At 39.1% G+C, this 23606-nt stretch overlaps 2 non-coding genes and 1 pseudogene across 2 annotated transcripts; all 3 read left to right on the top strand.

The window, feature by feature from the left end:
• Window positions 1–874: 874 nt before the first annotated feature.
• On the top strand, window positions 875–2858 carry LOC116802746. The gene has a single exon (XR_004363113.1). It is a non-coding gene; the product is annotated as a small subunit ribosomal RNA (ribosomal RNA).
• Window positions 2859–4108: 1250 nt separating this feature from the next.
• Window positions 4109–6837, top strand: LOC116802753 (annotated as a pseudogene).
• A 2849-nt stretch (window positions 6838–9686) lies between these two features.
• On the top strand, window positions 9687–13607 carry LOC116802749. Its single transcript, XR_004363115.1, has one exon. It is a non-coding gene; the product is annotated as a large subunit ribosomal RNA (ribosomal RNA).
• Window positions 13608–23606: the final 9999 nt, after the last annotated feature.

Genomic DNA, 23606 nt, shown 5'->3' with positions numbered 1-23606 from the left:
AAAACTACTATAGGTAGGCAGTGGTTGCCGACCTCCCGCATTATTCGAAATATTTATTTCGGATTATGTTTATATTGGTTACATAAAATAAAGTATATTATTATCCGTACAAATTTGTTTCTCAGTTCTATAGAACACGGACTTGGCTCCGCGGATAATAGGAATATACGCTTTTTAGATAATATCGTTGAAACAAAAGTCAAGTTTCTATTATATATAGAATAACAAATCGTTTCCATATATTATCGTTAATTTTTGGAGGCAGGCAAATATTAATTTATTACCTGCCGTATAGTTGGATTATTATATCGTTACGGTATAATACAAATATGGATTCTTATGAAAGAAATATAAAATTATATATTAAATGTGGAAATATTATCATATGCGCTTGGTTTTATGTTATATATTACCAGAGAGATATATGAAAAGAGATAAATTTTAAATTTATCTTCAAAATGCAAATGATTTAACTTAATATTTATATTGGTTAAACAAAAATTGTACATGTGTGGATACAATAATTATGTATGTTGGAAATAAAATGATATTTTATAATGAAATATGTATATATAAAAAGATAAAATTATAGAAACATATATATTACAATAATTATATGAAATTCTTGTTATATTGGTAAAACAAGTATAAATTAAAAATGAAAATATGGATTACGAATGCTATATAAAAATGGCCGTAATCGAATAGATTTTTTACTTATATTATATATTTAAAATTTTACCCAAAGGCGAAATATTGAATTTTATTCAATATAATAAAAATCATGGAATTATATAAAGTGAAAAATCTATATATCTATTATATTGCTTATTTCGATTCAAAAAATATGAATGGAATATGAAGGAAAAACATTATTCTGGTTGATCCTGCCAGTAGTTATATGCTTGTCTCAAAGATTAAGCCATGCATGTCTAAGTACACACGAATTAAAAGTGAAACCGCAAAAGGCTCATTATATCAGTTATGGTTCCTTAGATCGTTAACAGTTACTTGGATAACTGTGGTAATTCTAGAGCTAATACATGCAATTAAAACATGAACCTTATGGGACATGTGCTTTTATTAGGCTAAAACCAAGCGATCGCAAGATCGTTATATTGGTTGAACTCTAGATAACATGCAGATCGTATGGTCTTGTACCGACGACAGATCTTTCAAATGTCTGCCCTATCAACTTTTGATGGTAGTATCTAGGACTACCATGGTTGCAACGGGTAACGGGGAATCAGGGTTCGATTCCGGAGAGGGAGCCTGAGAAACGGCTACCACATCTAAGGAAGGCAGCAGGCGCGTAAATTACCCACTCCCAGCTCGGGGAGGTAGTGACGAAAAATAACAATACAGGACTCATATCCGAGGCCCTGTAATTGGAATGAGTACACTTTAAATCCTTTAACAAGGACCAATTGGAGGGCAAGTCTGGTGCCAGCAGCCGCGGTAATTCCAGCTCCAATAGCGTATATTAAAGTTGTTGCGGTTAAAACGTTCGTAGTTGAACTTGTGCTTCATACGGGTAGTACAACTTACAATTGTGGTTAGTACTATACCTTTATGTATGTAAGCGTATTACCGGTGGAGTTCTTATATGTGATTAAATACTTGTATTTTTTCATATGTTCCTCCTATTTAAAAACCTGCACTAGTGCTCTTAAACGAGTGTTATTGTGGGCCGGTACTATTACTTTGAACAAATTAGAGTGCTTAAAGCAGGCTTCAAATGCCTGAATATTCTGTGCATGGGATAATGAAATAAGACCTCTGTTCTGCTTTCATTGGTTTTCAGATCAAGAGGTAATGATTAATAGAAGCAGTTTGGGGCATTAGTATTACGACGCGAGAGGTGAAATTCTTGGACCGTCGTAAGACTAACTTAAGCGAAAGCATTTGCCAAAGATGTTTTCATTAATCAAGAACGAAAGTTAGAGGTTCGAAGGCGATCAGATACCGCCCTAGTTCTAACCATAAACGATGCCAGCTAGCAATTGGGTGTAGCTACTTTTATGGCTCTCTCAGTCGCTTCCCGGAAACCAAAGCTTTTGGGCTCCGGGGGAAGTATGTTGCAAAGCTGAAACTTAAAGGAATTGACGGAAGGGCACCACCAGGAGTGGAGCCTGCGGCTTAATTGACTCAACACGGGAAAACTTACCAGGTCCGAACATAAGTGTGTAAGACAGATTGATAGCTCTTCTCGAATCTATGGGTGGTGGTGCATGGCCGTTCTTAGTTCGTGGAGTGATTTGTCTGGTTAATTCCGATAACGAACGAGACTCAAATATATTAAATAGATATCTTCAGGATTATGGTGCTGAAGCTTATGTAGCCTTCATTCATGGTGCCAGTAAATGTTTATTGTGTTGAATGTGATGTAAGTGGAGCCGTACCTGTTGGTTGTCCCATTATAAGGACACTAGCTTCTTAAATGGACAAATTGCGTCTAGCAATAATGAGATTGAGCAATAACAGGTCTGTGATGCCCTTAGATGTCCTGGGCTGCACGCGCGCTACCAATGAAAGTATCAACGCTGTATTTCCTAGACCGAGAGGTCCGGGTAAACCGCTGAACCACTTTCATGCTTGGGATTGTGAACTGAAACTGTTCACATGAACTTGAATTCCCAGTAAGTGTGAGTCATTAACTCGCATTGATTACGTCCCTGCCCTTTGTACACACCGCCCGTCGCTACTACCGATTGAATTATTTAGTGAGGTCTCCGGACGTGATCACTGTGACGCCTTGCGTGTTACGGTTGTTTCGCAAAAGTTGACCGAACTTGATTATTTAGAGGAAGTAAAAGTCGTAACAAGGTTTCCGTAGGTGAACCTGCGAAGGATCATTATTGTATAATATCCTTATCGTTAATAAATATTTGTTATAATACAAATAATACAATTTACCAAATAAAAATATTACAAAATGATTCCACGGAATCAAAGTTAAAGTCAAAATAAAATGAAGATGGCTTTTATTTTATATGTGGGGCTTGGCAACCTCATAAAAGACTTTAACATTATTAATGTTGCTGTGGCGTATTTGTGGCAGTACTTACTACAACAACGACGTTTCCTATAAAAACAAATTCTCGAAAATGGAAATCGAAGAAACTAAACTAAATTCGAAAGTAGAAGTCGAATTAAAATAAAAATAATTTTGAATGTGTGGTAATCAAAATAAGTGTGTGTGTATATGGACCATAATATACACGCGTTGCGAATATGTATTGTTCATCTATGTTATGAGCATACGTTGGCTAATGCAACAACCTAAAATTACAATGTTTGTACCTGTCATCCATCAGGTTAATGTTTTATATAAATTTTGCAGTATGTGTCACCCAAAATAGCAAACCATAACCAGATTATTATGATACATAATGCTTATATGAAACTAAGACATTTCGCAACATTTATTTTAGGTATAAAAATAAATTTATTGAAGGAATTGATATATGCAGTAAAATGGTGTATTTTTAATTTCTTTCAATAAAAACAATATTGACATTATATAAAATTGAATTATAAAACTCTAAGCGGTGGATCACTCGGCTCATGGGTCGATGAGAACGCAGCAAACTGTGCGTCATCGTGTGAACTGCAGGACACATGAACATCGACATTTTGAACGCATATCGCAGTCCATGCTGTTATGTACTTTAATTAATTTTATAGTGCTGCTTGGACTACATATTGGTTGAGGGTGTAAGACTATGCTAATTAAGTTGTTTATAAATTTTTTATAAGCATATGGTATATTATTGGATTAAATAATGATTTTATTCATAATATTAAAAAGAAATGAAAAACATTATCTCACATTTGAATGTGAAAAACGAAGAGAAATATTTTCTTTTCAATCAAATAATACTGAGAATGTCTAGCATAAAAAATTGAAATATTTTTCATCTAGAATTGTCTCTTATTAATGATTCGGAAAAAGAAAAATCTTGGTTTTGTTATTATTCTTCGTTGGTTCGTTAAATGGATAAAAATGACTTTGCTTACAAGAACTATTGAACTATTTATAACGAATTTAATTGATTGTTTTATCATTTATATATAAAGAATTTATGGCAAAATATAGTTATATATACAACCTCAACTCATATGGGACTACCCCCTGAATTTAAGCATATTAATTAGGGGAGGAAAAGAAACTAACAAGGATTTTCTTAGTAGCGGCGAGCGAAAAGAAACAGTTCAGCACTAAGTCACTTTGTCTATATGGCAAATGTGAGATGCAGTGTATGGAGCGTCAATATTCTGTATGAGAAATTAATGATTAAGTCCTTCTTAAATGAGGCCATTTACCCATAGAGGTGCAGCCCGTATAACGTTAATGATTGCTAGATGATGTTCCAAAGATCGTGTTGCTTGATAGTGCAGCACTAAGTGGGTGGTAAACTCCATCTAAAACTAATATTAACCATGAGACCGATAGTAAACAGTACCGTGAGGGAAAGTTGAAAAGAACTCTGAATAGAGAGTTAAACAGTACGTGAAACTGCTTAGAGGTTAAGCCCGATGAACCTGAATATCCGTTATGGAAATTCATCATTAAAATTGTAATATTAAATAATATTATAAGAATAATGTGCATTTTTCCATATAAGACATGTAATCTATTAGCATATCCCAAATTTATCATAAATATAACTTATAGTTTATTCCAATTAAATTGCTTGCATTTTAACACAGAATAAATGTTATTAATTTGATAAAGTGCTGATAGATTTATATTATTACAGAGCGTTAATTTTTCGAATTATATAATGGCATAATTATCATTGATTTTGTGTTTATTATATGCTTTGTATGATTAACAATGCGAAAGATTCAGGATTACCTTCGGGACCCGTCTTGAAACACGGACCAAGGAGTCTAACATATGTGCAAGTTATTGGGATGTAAACCTAATAGCGTAATTAACTTGACTAATAATGGATTAGTTTTTTAGCTATTTATAGCTAATTAACACAATCCCGGGGCGTTCTATATAGTTATGTATAATGTATATTTATATTATTTATGCCTCTAACTGGAACGTACCCTGAGCATATATGCTGTGACCCGAAAGATGGGTGAACTATACTTGATCAGGTTGAAGTCAGGGGAAACCCTGATGGAAGACCGAAACAGTTCTGACGTGGCAAATCGATTGTCAGAATTGAGTATAGGGGCGAAAGACCAATCGAACCATCTAGTAGCTGGTTCCTTCCGAAGTTTCCCTCAGGATAGCTGGTGCATTTTAATATTATATAAAATAATCTTATCTGGTAAAGCGAATGATTAGAGGCCTTAGGTCGAAACGATCTTAACCTATTCTCAAACTTTAAATGGGTAAGAACCTTAACTTTCTTGATATGAAGTCAAGGTATATGATATAATGTGCCCAGTGGGCCACTTTTGGTAAGCAGAACTGGCGCTGTGGGATGAACCAAACGTAATGTTACGGTGCCCAAATTAACAACTCATGCAGATACCATGAAAGGCGTTGGTTGCTTAAAACAGCAGGACGGTGATCATGGAAGTCGAAATCCGCTAAGGAGTGTGTAACAACTCACCTGCCGAAGCAACTAGCCCTTAAAATGGATGGCGCTTAAGTTGTATACCTATACATTACCGCTAAAGTAGATGATTTATATTACTTGTGATATAAATTTTGAAACTTTAGTGAGTAGGAAGGTACAATGGTATGCGTAGAAGTGTTTGGCGTAAGCCTGCATGGAGCTGCCATTGGTACAGATCTTGGTGGTAGTAGCAAATAATCGAATGAGACCTTGGAGGACTGAAGTGGAGAAGGGTTTCGTGTGAACAGTGGTTGATCACGAGTTAGTCGGTCCTAAGTTCAAGGCGAAAGCCGAAAATTTTCAAGTAAAACAAAAATGCCTAACTATATAAACAAAGCGAATATAATACACTTGAATAATTTTGAACGAAAGGGAATACGCGTTCCAATTCCGTAACCTGTTGAGTATCCGTTTGTTATTAAATATGGGCCTCGTGCTCATCCTGGCAACAGGAACGACCATAAAGAAGCCGTCGAGAGATATCGGAAGAGTTTTCTTTTCTGTTTTATAGCCGTACTACCATGGAAGTCTTTCGCAGAGAGATATGGTAGATGGGCTAGAAGAGCATGACATATACTGTTGTGTCGATATTTTCTCCTCGGACCTTGAAAATTTATGGTGGGACACGCAAACTTCTCAACAGGCCGTACCAATATCCGCAGCTGGTCTCCAAGGTGAAGAGTCTCTAGTCGATAGAATAATGTAGGTAAGGGAAGTCGGCAAATTAGATCCGTAACTTCGGGATAAGGATTGGCTCTGAAGATTGAGATAGTCGGGCTTGATTGGGAAACAATAACATGGTTTATGTGCTCGTTCTGGGTAAATAGAGTTTCTAGCATTTATGTTAGTTACTTGTTCCCCGGATAGTTTAGTTACGTAGCCAATTGTGGAACTTTCTTGCTAAAATTTTTAAGAATACTATTTGGGTTAAACCAATTAGTTCTTATCAATTATAACGATTATCAATTAACAATCAATTCAGAACTGGCACGGACTTGGGAATCCGACTGTCTAATTAAAACAAAGCATTGTGATGGCCCTAGCGGGTGTTGACACAATGTGATTTCTGCCCAGTGCTCTGAATGTCAAAGTGAAGAAATTCAAGTAAGCGCGGGTCAACGGCGGGAGTAACTATGACTCTCTAAGGTAGCCAAATGCCTCGTCATCTAATTAGTGACGCGCATGAATGGATTAACGACGGACGTGTTTTCGTTGCGCTCGTGTACAGATTGCGAAGAACTTGGTTTTCCGTGTTTGGAAAGTAATAAAATCGGTGAATTAGTGCTCCGCGAAAGTCGTGTGCTAATTTTCGTGTGTTATAAACAAGCGGTTTGGAAGTAATTAACAATTAATTGTTGGGAATTTTCCACTTAGCACGTGCTGAAGGCGAACTTACGAGTAATTTTTCGAGTAAGCTTTTTGATCAGCTGTCACAAAGCTTATTGGTGGAGTCACTGCTAAGGTTTGTGTCTAGGGAGAGTTTTAGTGCTACCAGACTCTACCGATAGGTGGAGCTCGAGTTCCAGAGCAACTACCTTTTGTCAGCGAGTAAACGAGCATACGGTTGCTGGCGTCGACGGTAGGTGGAGCCACCATCGTATTTATGCCGATGGAGAGCGACAGCAGCGCGAGTGCCTTGAGCGGAAGTAGTGCCTCGATGAAGTCCAGACGAGGCAGGCGCAGAAGCCATCTGGCATCTAAGAGCTCGGCGCCAACGCAGGCGAAATTGGTTGCCCTGGCATCGAATGGAGTGCCAGAACCCGTTGGGGTACTGGAGGAGCCGTTTTCGTCGCTGGAGGACGCCCGGGCGGCTACGGAGAACGCTGCCATTGATGCTGCCCCCCCCCACGCTGCTGCCACCGCTGCTGATCCTACTGCTGCCCCTGCTGCCGACCACACTGCTGCCTCCGCCGTTTTCACTGCTGCTAAAATTGTTGCCACCACTGCCACTGCCGCCACCGCTGCCGCCCGTGCTGGGCAAGCAGCCATGATGGCAGAGCTGTCGGCCACACAGCGCATGGTGAGAAGCAGCTTCCGCAGACTAGGAGAAGTGGACACGGAAGAGCTCTCATATGCTATCAGCCGCTACGATGAGCTGGTGTTGGCGCTAATGCTCCGACGGAAGGCACCACCAGAGTGGAGCCTGCGGCTTTAATTTGACTCAACACGGGAAAACTTACCAGGTCCGAACATAAGTGTGTAAGACAGATGATAGCTCTTTCTCGAATCTATGGGTGGTGGTGCATGGCCGTTCTTAGTTCGTGGAGTGATTTGTCTGGTTAATTCCGATAACGAACGAGACTCAAATATATTAAATAGATATCTTCAGGATTATGGTGCTGAAGCTTATGTAGCCTTCATTCATGGTGGCAGTAAAATGTTTATTGTGTTTGAATTGTGTTATGTAAGGGAGCCGTACCGTTGGTTTGTCCCATTATAAGGACACTAGCTTCTTAAAGGACAAATTGCGTCTAGCAATAATGAGATTGAGCAATAACAGGTCTGTGATGCCCTTAGATGTCCTGGGCTGCACGCGCGCTACAATGAAAGTATCAACGTGTATTTCCTAGACCGAGAGGTCCGGGTAAAACGCTGAACCACTTTCATGCTTGGGATTGTGAACTGAAACTGTTCACATGAACTTGGAATTCCCAAAGTGTGAGTCATTAACTCGCATTGATTACGTCCCTGCCCTTTGTACACACCGCCCGTCGCTACTACCGATTGAATTATTTAGTGAGGTCTCCGACGTATCACTGTGACGCCTTGCGTGTTACGGTTGTTTCGCAAAAGTTGACCGAACTTGATTATTTAGAGGAAGTAAAAGTCGTAACAAGGTTTCCGTAGGTGAACCTGCGGAAGGATCATTATTGTATAATATCCTTATCGTTAAAAATATTGTTATAATACAAATAAATACAATTTACCAAAATAAAAATATTACAAAATGATTCCACGCGAATCAAAAGTTAAAGTCAAAATAAAATGAAGATGGCTTTTATTTTATATGTGGGCTTGGCAACCTCATAAAAAGACTTTAACATTATTAATGTTGCTGGCGTATTTGTGGCAGTACTTACTACAACAACGGCGTTTCCTATAAAAACAAATTCTCGAAAATGGAAATCGAAGAAACTAAACTAAATTCGAAAGTAGAAGTCGAATTAAATAAAAATATTTTGAATGTGTGGTAATCAAAATAAGTGTGTGTGATTATGGACCATAATATACACGCGTTGCGAATATGTATTGTTCATCTATGTTATGAGCATACGTTGGCTAATGCAACAACCTAAAATATACAATGTTTGTACCTGTCATCCATCAGGTTAATGTTTATATAAATTTTGCAGTATGTGTCACCCAAAATAGCAAACCATAACCAGATTATTATGATACATAATGCTTATATGAAACTAAGACTTTCGCAACATTTATTTTAGGTATAAAAATAAATTTATTGAAGGAATTGATATATGCCAGTAAAATGGTGTATTTTTAATTTCTTTCAATAAAAACAATATTGACATTATATAAAATTGAATTATAAAACTCTAAGCGGTGGATCATCGGCTCAGGGTCGATGAAGAACGCAGCAAACTGTGCGTCATCGTGTGAACTGCAGACACATGAACATCGACATTTGAACGCATATCGCAGTCCATGCTGTTATGTACTTAATTAATTTATAGTGCTGCTTGGACTACATATGGTTGAGGGTGTAAGACTATGCTAATTAAGTTGTTTATAAATTTTTATAAGCATATGTATATTATTGGATTAAATAATGATTTATTCATTATTAAAAAAGAAATGAAAAACATTATCTCACATTTGAATGTGAAAAACGAAGAGAAATATTTCTTTCAATCAAATAATACTGAGAAATGTCTAGCATAAAAAATTGAAATATTTTTCATCTAGAATTGTCTCTTATTAATGATTCGGAAAAAGAAAAATCTTGGTTTTGTTATTATTCTTCGTTGGTTCGTTAAATGGATAAAAATGACTTTGCTTACAAAACTATTGAACTATTATAACGAATTTAATGATTGTTTTATCATTATATATAAAGAATTATGGCAAAATATAGTATATATACAACCTCAACTCATATGGGACTACCCCCTGAATTTAAGCATATTAATAGGGAGAAAAGAAACAACAAGGATTCTTAGTAGCGGCGAGCGAAAAAAAACAGTTCAGCACTAAGTCACTTTGTCTATATGGCAAATGTGAGATGCAGTGTATGGAGCGTCAATATTCTAGTATGAGAAATTAATGATTTAAGTCCTTCTTAAATGAGGCCATTTACCCATAGAGGGTCCAGGCCGTATAAACGTTATGATGCTAGATGTGTCCAAAGATCGTTGCTTGATAGTGCAAGCACAATGGGTGGTAAACTCCATCTAAAAACTAAATATAACCATGAGACCGATAGTAAACAAGTACCGTGAGGAAAGTTGAAAAGAACTCTGAATAGAGAGTTAAACAGTACGTGAAACTGCTTAGAGGTTAAGCCCGATGAAACCTGAATATCCGTTATGGAAAATTCATCATTAAAATTGTAATATTTAAATAATATTATTAAGAATAATGTGCATTTTTTCCATATAAGGACATGTAATCTATTAGCATATCCCAAATTTATCATAAAATATAACTATAGTTTATTCCAAATAAATTGCTTGCATTTTAACACAGAATAAATGTATTAATTTGATAAAGTGCTGATAGATTATATTATTACAGAGCGTTAATTTTTCGGAATTATATAATGGCATAAATATCATTGATTTTTGTGTTTATTATAGTCTTGTATGATTAAACAATGCGAAAATTCAGGATACCTCGGACCCGTCTTGAAACACGGACCAAGGAGGTCTAACATATGTGCAAGTTATTGGGATGTAAACCTAATAGCGTAATTAACTGACTAATAATGGGATTAGTTTTTAGCTATTTATAGCTAATTAACACAACCCGGGGCGTTCTAATAGTTATGTATAATGTATATTTAATTATTTATGCCTCTAACTGGAACGTACCTTGAGCATATATGCTGTGACCCGAAAGATGGTGAACTATACTTGATCAGGTTGAAGTCAGGGAAACCCTGATGGAAGACCGAAACAGTTCTGACGTGCAAATCGATTGTCAGAATTGAGTATAGGGGCGAAAGACCAATCGAACCATCTAGTAGCTGGTTCCTTCCGAAGTTTCCCTCAGGATAGCTGGTGCATTTTAATATTATATAAAATAATCTTATCTGGTAAAGCGAATGATTAGAGGCCTTAGGGTCGAAACGATCTTAACCTATTCTCAAACTTTAAATGGGTAAGAACCTTAACTTTCTTGATATGAAGTTCAAGGTTATGATATAATGTGCCCAGTGGGCCACTTTTGGTAAGCAGAACTGGCGCTGTGGGATGAACCAAACGTAATGTTACGTGCCCAAATTAACAACTCATGCAGATACCATGAAAGGCGTTGGTTGCTTAAAACAGCAGGACGGTGATCATGGAAGTCGAAATCCGCTAAGGAGTGTGTAACAACTCACCTGCCGAAGAACTAGCCCTTAAAATGGATGGCGCTTAAGTTGTATACCTATACATTACCGCTAAAGTAGATGATTTATATTACTTGTGATATAAATTTTGAAACTTTAGTGAGTAGGAAGGTACAATGGTATGCGTAGAAGTGTTTGGCTAAGCCTGCATGGAGCTGCCATTGGTACAGATCTTGGTGGTAGTAGCAAATAATCGAATGAGACCTTGGAGGACTGAAGTGGAGAAGGGTTTCGTGTGAACATGGTTGTATCACGAGTTAGTCGGTCCTAAGTTCAAGGCGAAAGCCGAAAATTTTCAAGTAAAACAAAAATGCCTAACTATATAAACAAAGCGAATATAATACACTTGAATAATTTTGAACGAAAGGAATACGGTTCCAATTCCGTAACCTGTTGAGTATCCGTTTGTTATTAAATATGGGCCTCGTGCTCATCCTGGCAACAGGAACGACCATAAAGAAGCCGTCGAGAGATATCGGAAGAGTTTTCTTTTCTGTTTTATAGCCGTACTACCATGGAAGTCTTTCGCAGAGAGATATGGTAGATGGGCTAGAAGAGCATGACATATACTGTTGTGTCGATATTTTCTCCTCGGACCTTGAAAATTTATGGTGGGGACACGCAAACTTCTCAACAGGCCGTACCAATATCCGCAGCTGGTCTCCAAGGTGAAGAGTCTCTAGTCGATAGAATAATGTAGGTAAGGGAAGTCGGCAAATTAGATCCGTAACTTCGGGATAAGGATTGGCTCTGAAGATTGAGATAGTCGGGCTTGATTGGGAAACAATAACATGGTTTATGTGCTCGTTCTGGTAAATAGAGTTTCTAGCATTTATGTTATTACTTGTTCCCCGGATAGTTTAGTTACGTAGCCAATTGTGGAACTTTCTTGCTAAAATTTTTAAGAATACTATTTGGGTTAAACCAATTATTCTTATCAATTATAACGATTATCAATTAACAATCAATTCAGAACTGGCACGGACTTGGGGAATCCGACTGTCTAATTAAAACAAGCATTGTGATGGCCCTAGCGGGTGTTGACACAATGTGATTTCTGCCCAGTGCTCTGAATGTCAAAGTGAAGAAATTCAAGTAAGCGCGGGTCAACGGCGGGAGTAACTATGACTCTCTTAAGGTAAGCCAAATGCCTCGTCATCTAATTAGTGACGCGCATGAATGGATTAACGAGATTCCTACTGTCCCTATCTACTATCTAGCGAAACCACAGCCAAGGGAACGGGCTTGGAATAATTAGCGGGGAAAGAAGACCCTTTTGAGCTTGACTCTAATCTGGCAGTGTAAGGAGACATAAGAGGTGTAGAATAAGTGGGAGATATTAGACCTCGGTTTGGTATCGTCAATGAAATACCACTACTCTTATTGTTTCCTTACTTACTTGATTAAATGGAACGTGTATCATTTCCTAGCCATTATACGGATATATTTATTATATCTTATGGTATTGGGTTTTGATGCAAGCTTCTTGATCAAAGTATCACGAGTTTGTTATATAATCGCAAACAAATTCTTTAATAAAACGATGCATTTATGTATTTTTGATTTGAAAATTTGGTATAACTCCAATTACTCAGGTATGATCCAATTCAAGGACATTGCCAGGTAGGGAGTTTGACTGGGGCGGTACATCTCTCAAATAATAACGGAGGTGTCCCAAGGCCAGCTCAGTGCGGACAGAAACCACACATAGAGCAAAAGGGCAAATGCTGACTTGATCTCGGTGTTCAGTACACACAGGGACAGCAAAAGCTCGGCCTATCGATCCTTTTGGTTTAAAGAGTTTTAACAAGAGGTGTCAGAAAGTTACCATAGGGATAACTGGCTGTGGCGGCCAAGCGTTCATAGCGACGTCGCTTTTTGATCCTTCGATGTCGGCTCTTCCTATCATTGTGAAGCAAAATTCACCAAGCGTTGGATTGTTCACCCATGCAAGGGAACGTGAGCTGGGTTTAGACCGTCGTGAGACAGGTTAGTTTTACCCTACTAATGACAAAACGTTGTTGCGACAGCATTCCTGCGTAGTACGAGAGGAACCGCAGTACGGACCAATGGCACAATACTTGTTCGAGCGAACAGTGGTATGACGCTACGTCCGTTGGATTATGCCTGAACGCCTCTAAGGTCGTATCCGTGCTGGACTGCAATGATAAATAAGGGGCAATTTGCATTGTATGGCTTCTAAACCATTTAAAGTTTATAATTTATTTTATAAACGACAATGGATGTGATGCCAATGTAATTTGTAACATAGTAAATTAGGAGGATCTTCGATCACCTGATGCCGCGCTAGTTACATATAAAAGCATTATTTAATACAATGACAAAGCCTAGAATCAATGTAAACGACTTTTGTAACAGGCAAGGTGTTGTAAGTGGTTGAGCAGCTGCCATACTGCGATCCACTGAAGCTTATCCTTTGCTTGATGATTCGATAAATAAATGATTTTTTCCTGTAGCCAAACACCTCGTCATCAATTTAGTGACGCATATGATATTGTCCCTATCATATAATTAATATAAAGACTTTAATGGATTGTGTCAAGTTGCCAAACACCTCGTCATCAATTTAGTGACGCATATGATATTGTCCCTATCATATAATTAATATAAAGACTTTAATGAATTGTGTCAAGTTGCCAAACACCTCGTCATCAATTTAGTGACGCATATGATATTGTCCCTATCATATAATTTTTGATATAAAGACTTTAAAGAATTGTATCAAGTTGCCAAACACCTCGTCATCAATTTAGTGACGCATATGATATTGTCCCTATCATATAATTAATATACAGACTTTAATGAATTGTGTCAAGTTGCCAAACACCTCGTCATCAATTTAGTGACGCATATGATATTGTCCTTATCATATAATTTTTGATATAAAGACTTTAAAGAATTGAATCAAGTTGCCAAACACCTCGTCATCAATTTAGTGACGCATATGATATTGTCCCTATCATATAATTAATATAAAGACTTTAATGGATTGTGTCAAGTTGCCAAACACCTCGTCATCAATTAGTGACGCATATGATATTGTCCCTATCATATAATTAATATAAAGACTTTAATGAATTGTGTCAAGTTGCCAAACACCTCGTCATCAATTTAGTGACGCATATGATATTGTCCTTATCATATAATTTTTGATATAAAGACTTTAAAGAATTGTATCAAGTTGCCAAACACCTCGTCATCAATTTAGTGACGCATATGATATTGTCCCTATCATATAATTAATATAAAGACTTTAATGGATTGTGTCAAGTTGCCAAACACCTCGTCATCAATTTAGTGACGCATATGATATTGTCCTTATCATATAATTTTTGATATAAAGACTTTAAAGAATTGTATCAAGTTGCCAAACACCTCGTCATCAATTTAGTGACGCATATGATATTGTCCCTATCATATAATTAATATACAGACTTTAATGAATTGTGTCAAGTTGCCAAACACCTCGTCATCAATTTAGTGACGCATATGATATTGTCCCTATCATATAATTTTTGATATATAGACTTTAAAGAATTGTATCAAGTTGCCAAACACCTCGTCATCAATTTAGTGACGCATATGATATTGTCCCTATCATATAATTAATATAAAGACTTTAATGGATTGTGTCAAGTTGCCAAACACCTCGTCATCAATTTAGTGACGCATATGATATTGTCCTTATTATATAATTTTTGATATAAAGACTTTAAAGAATTGTATCAAGTTGCCAAACACCTCGTCATCAATTTAGTGACGCATATGATATTGTCCCTATCATATAATTAATATACAGACTCTAATGAATTGTGTCAAGTTGCCAAACACCTCGTCATCAATTTAGTGACGCATATGATATTGTCCCTATCATATAATTTTTGATATAAAGACTTTAAAGAATTGTATCAAGTTGCCAAACACCTCGTCATCAATTTAGTGACGCATATGATATTGTCCCTTTCATATAATTAATATAAAGACTTTAATGGATTGTGTCAAGTTGCCAAACACCTCGTCATCAACTACTATATTATGGTTGCGCCGACCTCTCATATTGTATTCTCTATGTGTTCATAGGATTTTGACAATTATACGAGTAAATTAAATAATATACATATGAAAATGATTAATTATTATATGTATAAGGGAAAAAATGATGAAATATTCCCATATTATCTTAGTATTATAGAGGAAAGACCGTTGCCGACCTCTGATATTGTTCAAACTTATGTATTTATATGATTTTGGCAATTATATGAGTAAATTAAAAAATATACATATGAAAATGGTTAATTATTATATGTATATGGGAAAAAATGCTAAGATATTCCCATATTCTCTTAGTATTATAGAGAAAAGCCATTTAAGTGAGAGGGTATAGTAGTGTAAACGACCGGAATTACGACAGAGGGTTCAAAAACTACTATAGGTAGGCAGTGGTTGCCGACCTCTCATATTGTTCAAAACTTATGTATTCATATGATTTTGGCAATTGTATGAGTAAATTAAATAATATACATATGAAAATGATTAATTATTATATGTATAAGGGAAAAAATGCTGAAATATTCCCACATTCTCTTAGTATTATAGAGAAAATCCATTATAGTGAGAGGGTATAGTAGTGTAAACGACCGGAATTACGACAGAGGGTTCAAAAACTACTATAGGTAGGCAGTGGTTGCCGACCTCTCATATTGTTCAAAACTTATGTATTCATATGAATTTGGCAATTATATGAGTAAATTAAATAATATACATATGAAAATGATTAATTATTATATGTATAAGGGAAAAAATGCTGAAATATTCCCACATTCTCTTAGTATTATAGAGAAAATCCATTATAGTGAGAGGGTATAGTAGTGTAAACGACCGGAATTACGACAGAGGGTTCAAAAACTACTATAGGTAGGCAGTGGTTGCCGACCTCTCATATTGTTCAAAACTTATGTATTCATATGATTTTGGCAATTATATGATTAAATTAAATAATATACATATGAAAATGGTTAATTATTATATGTATATGGGAAAAAATGCAGAGATATTCCCATATTCTCTTAGTATTATAGAGAAAAGCCATTTAAGTGAGAGGGTATAGTAGTGTAAACGACCGGAATTACGACAGAGGGTTCAAAAACTACTATAGGTAGGCAGTGGTTGCCGACCTCTCATATTGTTCAAAACTTATGTATTCATATGATTTTGGCAATTGTATGAGTAAATTAAATAATATACATACGAAAATGATTAATTATTATATGTATATGGGAAAAAATGCAGAGATATTCCCATATTCTCTTAGTATTATAGAGAAAAGCCATTTAAGTGAGAGGGTATAGTAGTGTAAACCACCGGAATTACGACAGAGGGTTCAAAAACTACTATAGGTAGGCAGTGGTTGCCGACCTCTCATATTGTTCAAAACTTATGTATTCATATGATTTTGGCAATTGTATGAGTAAATTAAATAATATACATATGAAAATGATTAATTATTATATGTATAAGGGAAAAAATGCTGAAATATTCCCACATTCTCTTAGTATTATAGAGAAAATCCATTATAGTGAGAGGGTATAGTAGTGTAAACGACCGGAATTACGACAGAGGGTTCAAAAACTACTATAGGTAGGCAGTGGTTGCCGACCTCTCATATTGTTCAAAACTTATGTATTCATATGATTTTGGCAATTATATGATTAAATTAAATAATATACATATGAAAATGGTTAATTATTATATGTATATGGGAAAAAATGCTGAGATATTCCCATATTCTCTTAGTATTATAGAGAAAAGCCATTTAAGTGAGAGGGTATAGTAGTGTAAACGACCGGAATTACGACAGAGGGTTCAAAAACTACTATAGGTAGGCAGTGGTTGCCGACCTCTCATATTGTTCAAAACTTATGTATTCATATGATTTTGGCAATTGTATGAGTAAATTAAATAATATACATATGAAAATGATTAATTATTATATGTATAAGGGAAAAAATGCTGAAATATTCCCACATTCTCTTAGTATTATAGAGAAAATCCATTATAGTGAGAGGGTATAGTAGTGTAAACGACCGGAATTACGACAGAGGGTTCAAAAACTACTATAGGTAGGCAGTGGTTGCCGACCTCTCATATTGTTCAAAACTTATGTATTCATATGATTTTGGCAATTATATGATTAAATTAAATAATATACATATGAAAATGGTTAATTATTATATGTATATGGGAAAAAATGCTGAGATATTCCCATATTCTCTTAGTATTATAGAGAAAAGCCATTATAGTGAGAGGGTATAGTAGTGTAAACGACCGGAATTACGACAGAGGGTTCAAAAACTACTATAGGTAGGCAGTGGTTGCCGACCTCTCATATTGTTCAAAACTTATGTATTCATATGAATTTGGCAATTATATGAGTAAATTAAATAATAAACATATAAAAATTAATATTTATTATATGTATAAAAAAAAAATAATCATATTATATATGAATAATGGAAAAAAAATGAAATGTTCCTATAATCTCTTAATATATAAGAGAATAGACCGTATGTTGGGTGGCAAACGGAATTGAAAATACCCGCTTTGAGGACAGCGGGTTCAAAAACTACTATAGGTAGGCAGTGGTTGCCGACCTCCCGCATTATTCGAAATATTTATTTCGGATTATGTTTATATTGGTTACATAAAATAAAGTATATTATTATCCGTACAAATTTGTTTCTCAGTTCTATAGAACACGGGACTTGGCTCCGCGGATAATAGGAATATACGCTTTTTAGATAATATCGTTGAAACAAAAGTCAAGTTTCTATTATATATAGAATAACAAATCGTTTCCATATATTATCGTTAATTTTTGGAGGCAGGCAAATATTAATTTATTACCTGCCGTATAGTTGGATTATTATATCGTTACGGTATAATACAAATATGGATTCTTATGAAAGAAATATAAAATTATATATTAAATGTGGAAATATTATCATATGCGCTTGGTTTTATGTTATATATTACCAGAGAGATATATGAAAAGAGATAAATTTTAAATTTATCTTCAAAATGCAAATGATTTAACTTAATATTTATATTGGTTAAACAAAAATTGTACATGTGTGGATACAATAATTATGTATGTTGGAAATAAAATGATATTTTATAATGAAATATGTATATATAAAAAGATAAAATTATAGAAACATATATATTACAATAATTATATGAAATTCTTGTTATATTGGTAAAACAAGTATAAATTAAAAATGAAAATATGGATTACGAATGCTATATAAAAATGGCCGTAATCGAATAGATTTTTTACTTATATTTATATATTTAAAATTTTACCCAAAGGCGAAATATTGAATTTTATTCAATATAATAAAAATCATGGAATTATATAAAGTGAAAAATCTATATATCTATTATATTGCTTATTTCGATTCAAAAAATATGAATGGAATATGAAGGAAAAACATTATTCTGGTTGATCCTGCCAGTAGTTATATGCTTGTCTCAAAGATTAAGCCATGCATGTCTAAGTACACACGAATTAAAAGTGAAACCGCAAAAGGCTCATTATATCAGTTATGGTTCCTTAGATCGTTAACAGTTACTTGGATAACTGTGGTAATTCTAGAGCTAATACATGCAATTAAAACATGAACCTTATGGGACATGTGCTTTTATTAGGCTAAAACCAAGCGATCGCAAGATCGTTATATTGGTTGAACTCTAGATAACATGCAGATCGTATGGTCTTGTACCGACGACAGATCTTTCAAATGTCTGCCCTATCAACTTTTGATGGTAGTATCTAGGACTACCATGGTTGCAACGGGTAACGGGGAATCAGGGTTCGATTCCGGAGAGGGAGCCTGAGAAACGGCTACCACATCTAAGGAAGGCAGCAGGCGCGTAAATTACCCACTCCCAGCTCGGGGAGGTAGTGACGAAAAATAACAATACAGGACTCATATCCGAGGCCCTGTAATTGGAATGAGTACACTTTAAATCCTTTAACAAGGACCAATTGGAGGGCAAGTCTGGTGCCAGCAGCCGCGGTAATTCCAGCTCCAATAGCGTATATTAAAGTTGTTGCGGTTAAAACGTTCGTAGTTGAACTTGTGCTTCATACGGGTAGTACAACTTACAATTGTGGTTAGTACTATACCTTTATGTATGTAAGCGTATTACCGGTGGAGTTCTTATATGTGATTAAATACTTGTATTTTTTCATATGTTCCTCCTATTTAAAAACCTGCACTAGTGCTCTTAAACGAGTGTTATTGTGGGCCGGTATGCTCTCCTGGATGCTCTCCACCGTCAATCCGAACCCCATCCTCAACACACCCAGGAACATTGATGAAGCTATCGGGAATCTCACCAGGCAGATGCAAAACGCTGCGGAATTCGCAAGCCCACCGCCACCAAAGACTGCGAGAACACCGCCACACAGCGCATGGTGAGAAGCAGCTTCCGCAGACTAGGAGAAGTGGACACGGAAGAGCTCTCATATGCTATCAGCCGCTACGATGAGCTGGTGTTGGCGCTAATGCTCCGGTGCGGAGAGCTGGAGACGCGGCTTGCTATGCCGCCACCGCCGCCGCCGTCGTTGAATCTGTTGAAAAATACGGCCGCCAATGCTCCCCAGATGCAGCAGGTTGCACCCATCGCTGCCCCGCGGACTACCAAGGTCCGCGAGACGTGGTCAGCGGTGGTGAAGTGCGACGACCCTGCGCTATCGGGGAAAGACATAGCGGAAAAGGTGCGAACGATGGTTGCACCCTCTCTCGGAGTCAGAGTACACGAGGTCCGTGAGCTCCGTCGAGGTGGTGGTGCGATCATTCGCACTCCTTCGGTGGGAGAGCTGCAGAAGGTGGTCGCTTCAAAAAGATTCGCCGAGGTTGGCCTAAATGTGGCACGGAATGCGGCCGAGAAGCCGAAGGTCGTCGTATATGACGTCGACACAGCTATCGGCCCTGAGGAGTTTATGAAGGAGCTCCACGAAAACAACTTCGACAGCGAAATGAATCTGGCCCAGTTTAAGAAGTCAGTGCACCTGGTGACCAAGGCGTGGTCGGTAGCTGACGGCGCCACAGTAAATGTGACGCTGGAGGTTGACGACCGGGCGATGGCGAAGCTTGATGTAGGTCGTGTCTACATCAAGTGGTTCTCATTCCGATGCCGGTCACAGGTCCGCACATACGCCTGCCACAGATGTGTGGGTTTCGACCACAAGGTCAGCGAATGCCGGCAGAAGGATAGTGTCTGTCGCCAGTGCGGGCAACAAGGCCACACTGCGGCAAAGTGCCAAAACCCGGTGGACTGCCGGAACTGCCGCCACAGAGGGCAACCCTCGGGGCATTACATGCTCTCGAGCGTTTGCCCGATATACGGGGCGTTGCTGGCGAGGGTGCAAGCTAGACACTAATGTTTAGCTTCATCCAAGCGAACTGTGGCCGAGGCCGAGCTGCGACCATCGAGCTCGGAGTCCGACTCAGGAGATCGGAGTCTATGTTCGCGCTGGTGCAGGAGCCGTATCTCGGCGGGGACGGAATGGATGTGCTGCCTGAAGGAATGAGAATTTTCATCGATCGGCGAGGGAAGGCAGCCATCCTAGTGGATCACCAGGAAGCCATCTGTATGCCAGTGGAGACCCTCACCACAGATTATGGCGTATGTCTGGTCGTGAAAGGGAGTTTTGGCTCAATCTTCCTTTGCGCCGCATACTGCCAGTATGATGCACCTCTGGAACCGTACATCCGGTACATGGATGCGGTCCTGCTGCAGGCCAGCAGAACCCCCGCAATCCTGGGCCTCGACGCGAATGCAGTGTCCCCCATGTGGCTTAGCAAACTCTCTCGTCATGCCGAGGGGCAAGCTAACTACAGACGGGGTGAGCTGCTGTCAGAGTGGATGCTGGAGGCAAGAGTCGCCGCCCTAAACCAGTCAACAGAGGTGTACACGTTCGATAATTACAGAGCTACAAGCGATATCGACGTGACAATCGTCAATGAGGCAGCATCTATGTGGGCCACATATGAGTGGAGAGTGGACGAGTGGGAATTGAGTGACCACAACATCATTACTGTTGTGGCCGAACCAACTACCGCGCGCGCAGTTGAGAGCATAGCTCCTGTGCCGTCCTGGAACTTCTCCAATGCACGTTGGCGATTGTTCAAGGAGGAAATGGTGAGTAGAGCAGCCGAACTTCCGGAAAACTTCTCAGAGTCGCCGTTGGACCAGCAAGTTTCGACCCTGCGCAGTATAGTACATAATGTATGTGATATTGCGCTGGGAAGAAAGTCCATCCGATTGCCCAGCAGGAGAGCACGTTGGTGGACTGCCGACCTCTGTGATGCAAGGCGCGAAGTCCGGAGACTTCGTCGCCTACTTCAAAATGGAAGGCGTCATGATGATGATGCCGCAATAGAGCGTGTATTGGTCGACCTGAGGCGGGCCTCAGCCAACTACAAGAAGCTCATTTGGAGGGCGAAAATGGATGAGTGGAAACGCTTCGTGGGAGATCATGCCGACGACCCATGGGGGCGCGTCTATAAGATTTGCCGAGGCCGCAGGAAGTGCACGGAGATTGGGTGCCTCCGCGTGAATGGCGAGATGATCACCGATTGGGGTGACTGTGCACGAGTGCTCCTCCGCAATTTCTTCCCAGTTGCGGAGTCCGAAGCACCGACTGCCATCGCGGAGGAAGTCCCACCGGCCCTCGAAGTATTCGAGGTTGATGCATGTGTTGCCCGGTTGAAGAGCAGGCGCTCTCCCGGCTTGGACGGCATTAATGGCACTATCTGCAAGGCAGTCTGGCGCGCCATACCCGAGCACCTTGCATCGTTGTTTTCCCGATGCATCCGATTAGGATACTTTCCCGCTGAGTGGAAGTGCCCACGAGTTGTCTCGCTGCTCAAAGGGCCAGATAAGGACAAATGTGAGCCCTCCTCATATAGAGGAATATGCTTGCTACCAGTCTTTGGTAAGGTGCTCGAGGCCATCATGGTGAATCGTGTGAGAGAAGTTCTTCCGGAAGGCTGCAGATGGCAATTTGGATTTCGCCAAGGACGATGTGTGGAGGATGCTTGGAGGCACGTGAAGAGCAGTGTTTGTGCCAGCCCGGCGCAATACGTGCTCGGCACATTCGTGGACTTCAAAGGAGCATTCGACAACGTCGAATGGAGTGCTGCACTCCGCCGACTAGCCGACTTGGGATGCCGGGAGATGGGCTTGTGGCAGAGCTTTTTCTCCGGCCGAAGAGCAGTGATCCGAAGCAGTTCCGGTACTGTGGATGTACCGGTAACTAGAGGCTGCCCGCAGGGGTCAATCAGTGGCCCATTTATCTGGGACATACTGATGGATGTACTGCTTCAGCGTCTCCAGCCGTATTGCCAGCTGAGTGCATACGCGGATGACTTGCTGCTTCTCGTCGAGGGAAATTCCCGAGCTGAGCTAGAGGAAAAAGGTGCAGAGCTGATGTCCATCGTAGAAGCGTGGGGAGCGGAAGTTGGCGTTACCGTCTCGACCAGCAAGACGGTAATAATGCTGCTGAAAGGTGCCTTGAGACGTGCGCCTACGGTGAGGTTTGCTGGAGCGAACCTTCCGTATGTGCGTAGCTGTCGGTACCTTGGCATCACGGTCAGTGAAGGAATGAAATTCCTCACGCACATAGCTTCGCTTCGCCAGCGGATGACCGGAGTCGTTGGAGCATTGGCGCGTGTGCTTCGAGCCGACTGGGGCTTCAGTCCTCGAGCCAGGCGGACCATATATGACGGACTCATGGCACCTTGTGTGCTGTTTGGTGCCCCGGTATGGTATGACACCGCCGAACAGGTAGCCGCCCGGAGACGACTAGCCTCCTGCCAGAGGCTAATCCTGCTTGGATGCCTTTCGGTATGCCGAACAGTGTCCACAGTGGCACTGCAGGTACTTGGCGGAGCTCCCCCGCTTGACTTGGCTGCTAAGTTTTTAGCGGTCAAGTACAAGCTGAAGCGTGGATACCCGCTGGAGGAGAACGACTGGCTATACGGCGAGGACACTACGTGTCTAAGCTGGAAGCAGAGGAAGACTCGCCTAGAGGAGTGCTTGCTGCAGAATTGGCAAAACAGATGGGATGACGACAGCGAACCAGGACGGGTGACGCACAAGTTCATCCCATACGTCACTCTCGCCTATCGAGATCCAAGCTTTGGATTCTCGATGAGGACGTCTTTCCTGCTGACAGGTCACGGGTCGTTTAACGCATTTTTGCAAGGGAGAGCCCTCAGCGATACCACTGCTTGCGCTTGTGGTGATCCATATGAGGACTGGATGCACATATTGTGCGCTTGTCCTCTATATGCAGATTTGCGAAACCTCGATGGACTTGGAGTGCAGCGCCTTGGCGAAAACTGGACCTTCAATAGAAT

Source organism: Drosophila sechellia, unplaced genomic scaffold (assembly GCF_004382195.2).
Source record: "Drosophila sechellia strain sech25 unplaced genomic scaffold, ASM438219v1 U_212, whole genome shotgun sequence".
Taxonomy (NCBI): domain Eukaryota; kingdom Metazoa; phylum Arthropoda; class Insecta; order Diptera; family Drosophilidae; genus Drosophila; species Drosophila sechellia.
Note: the sequence above shows the minus strand (reverse complement) of the source record. Positions and strands in the feature narration are given on the sequence as shown.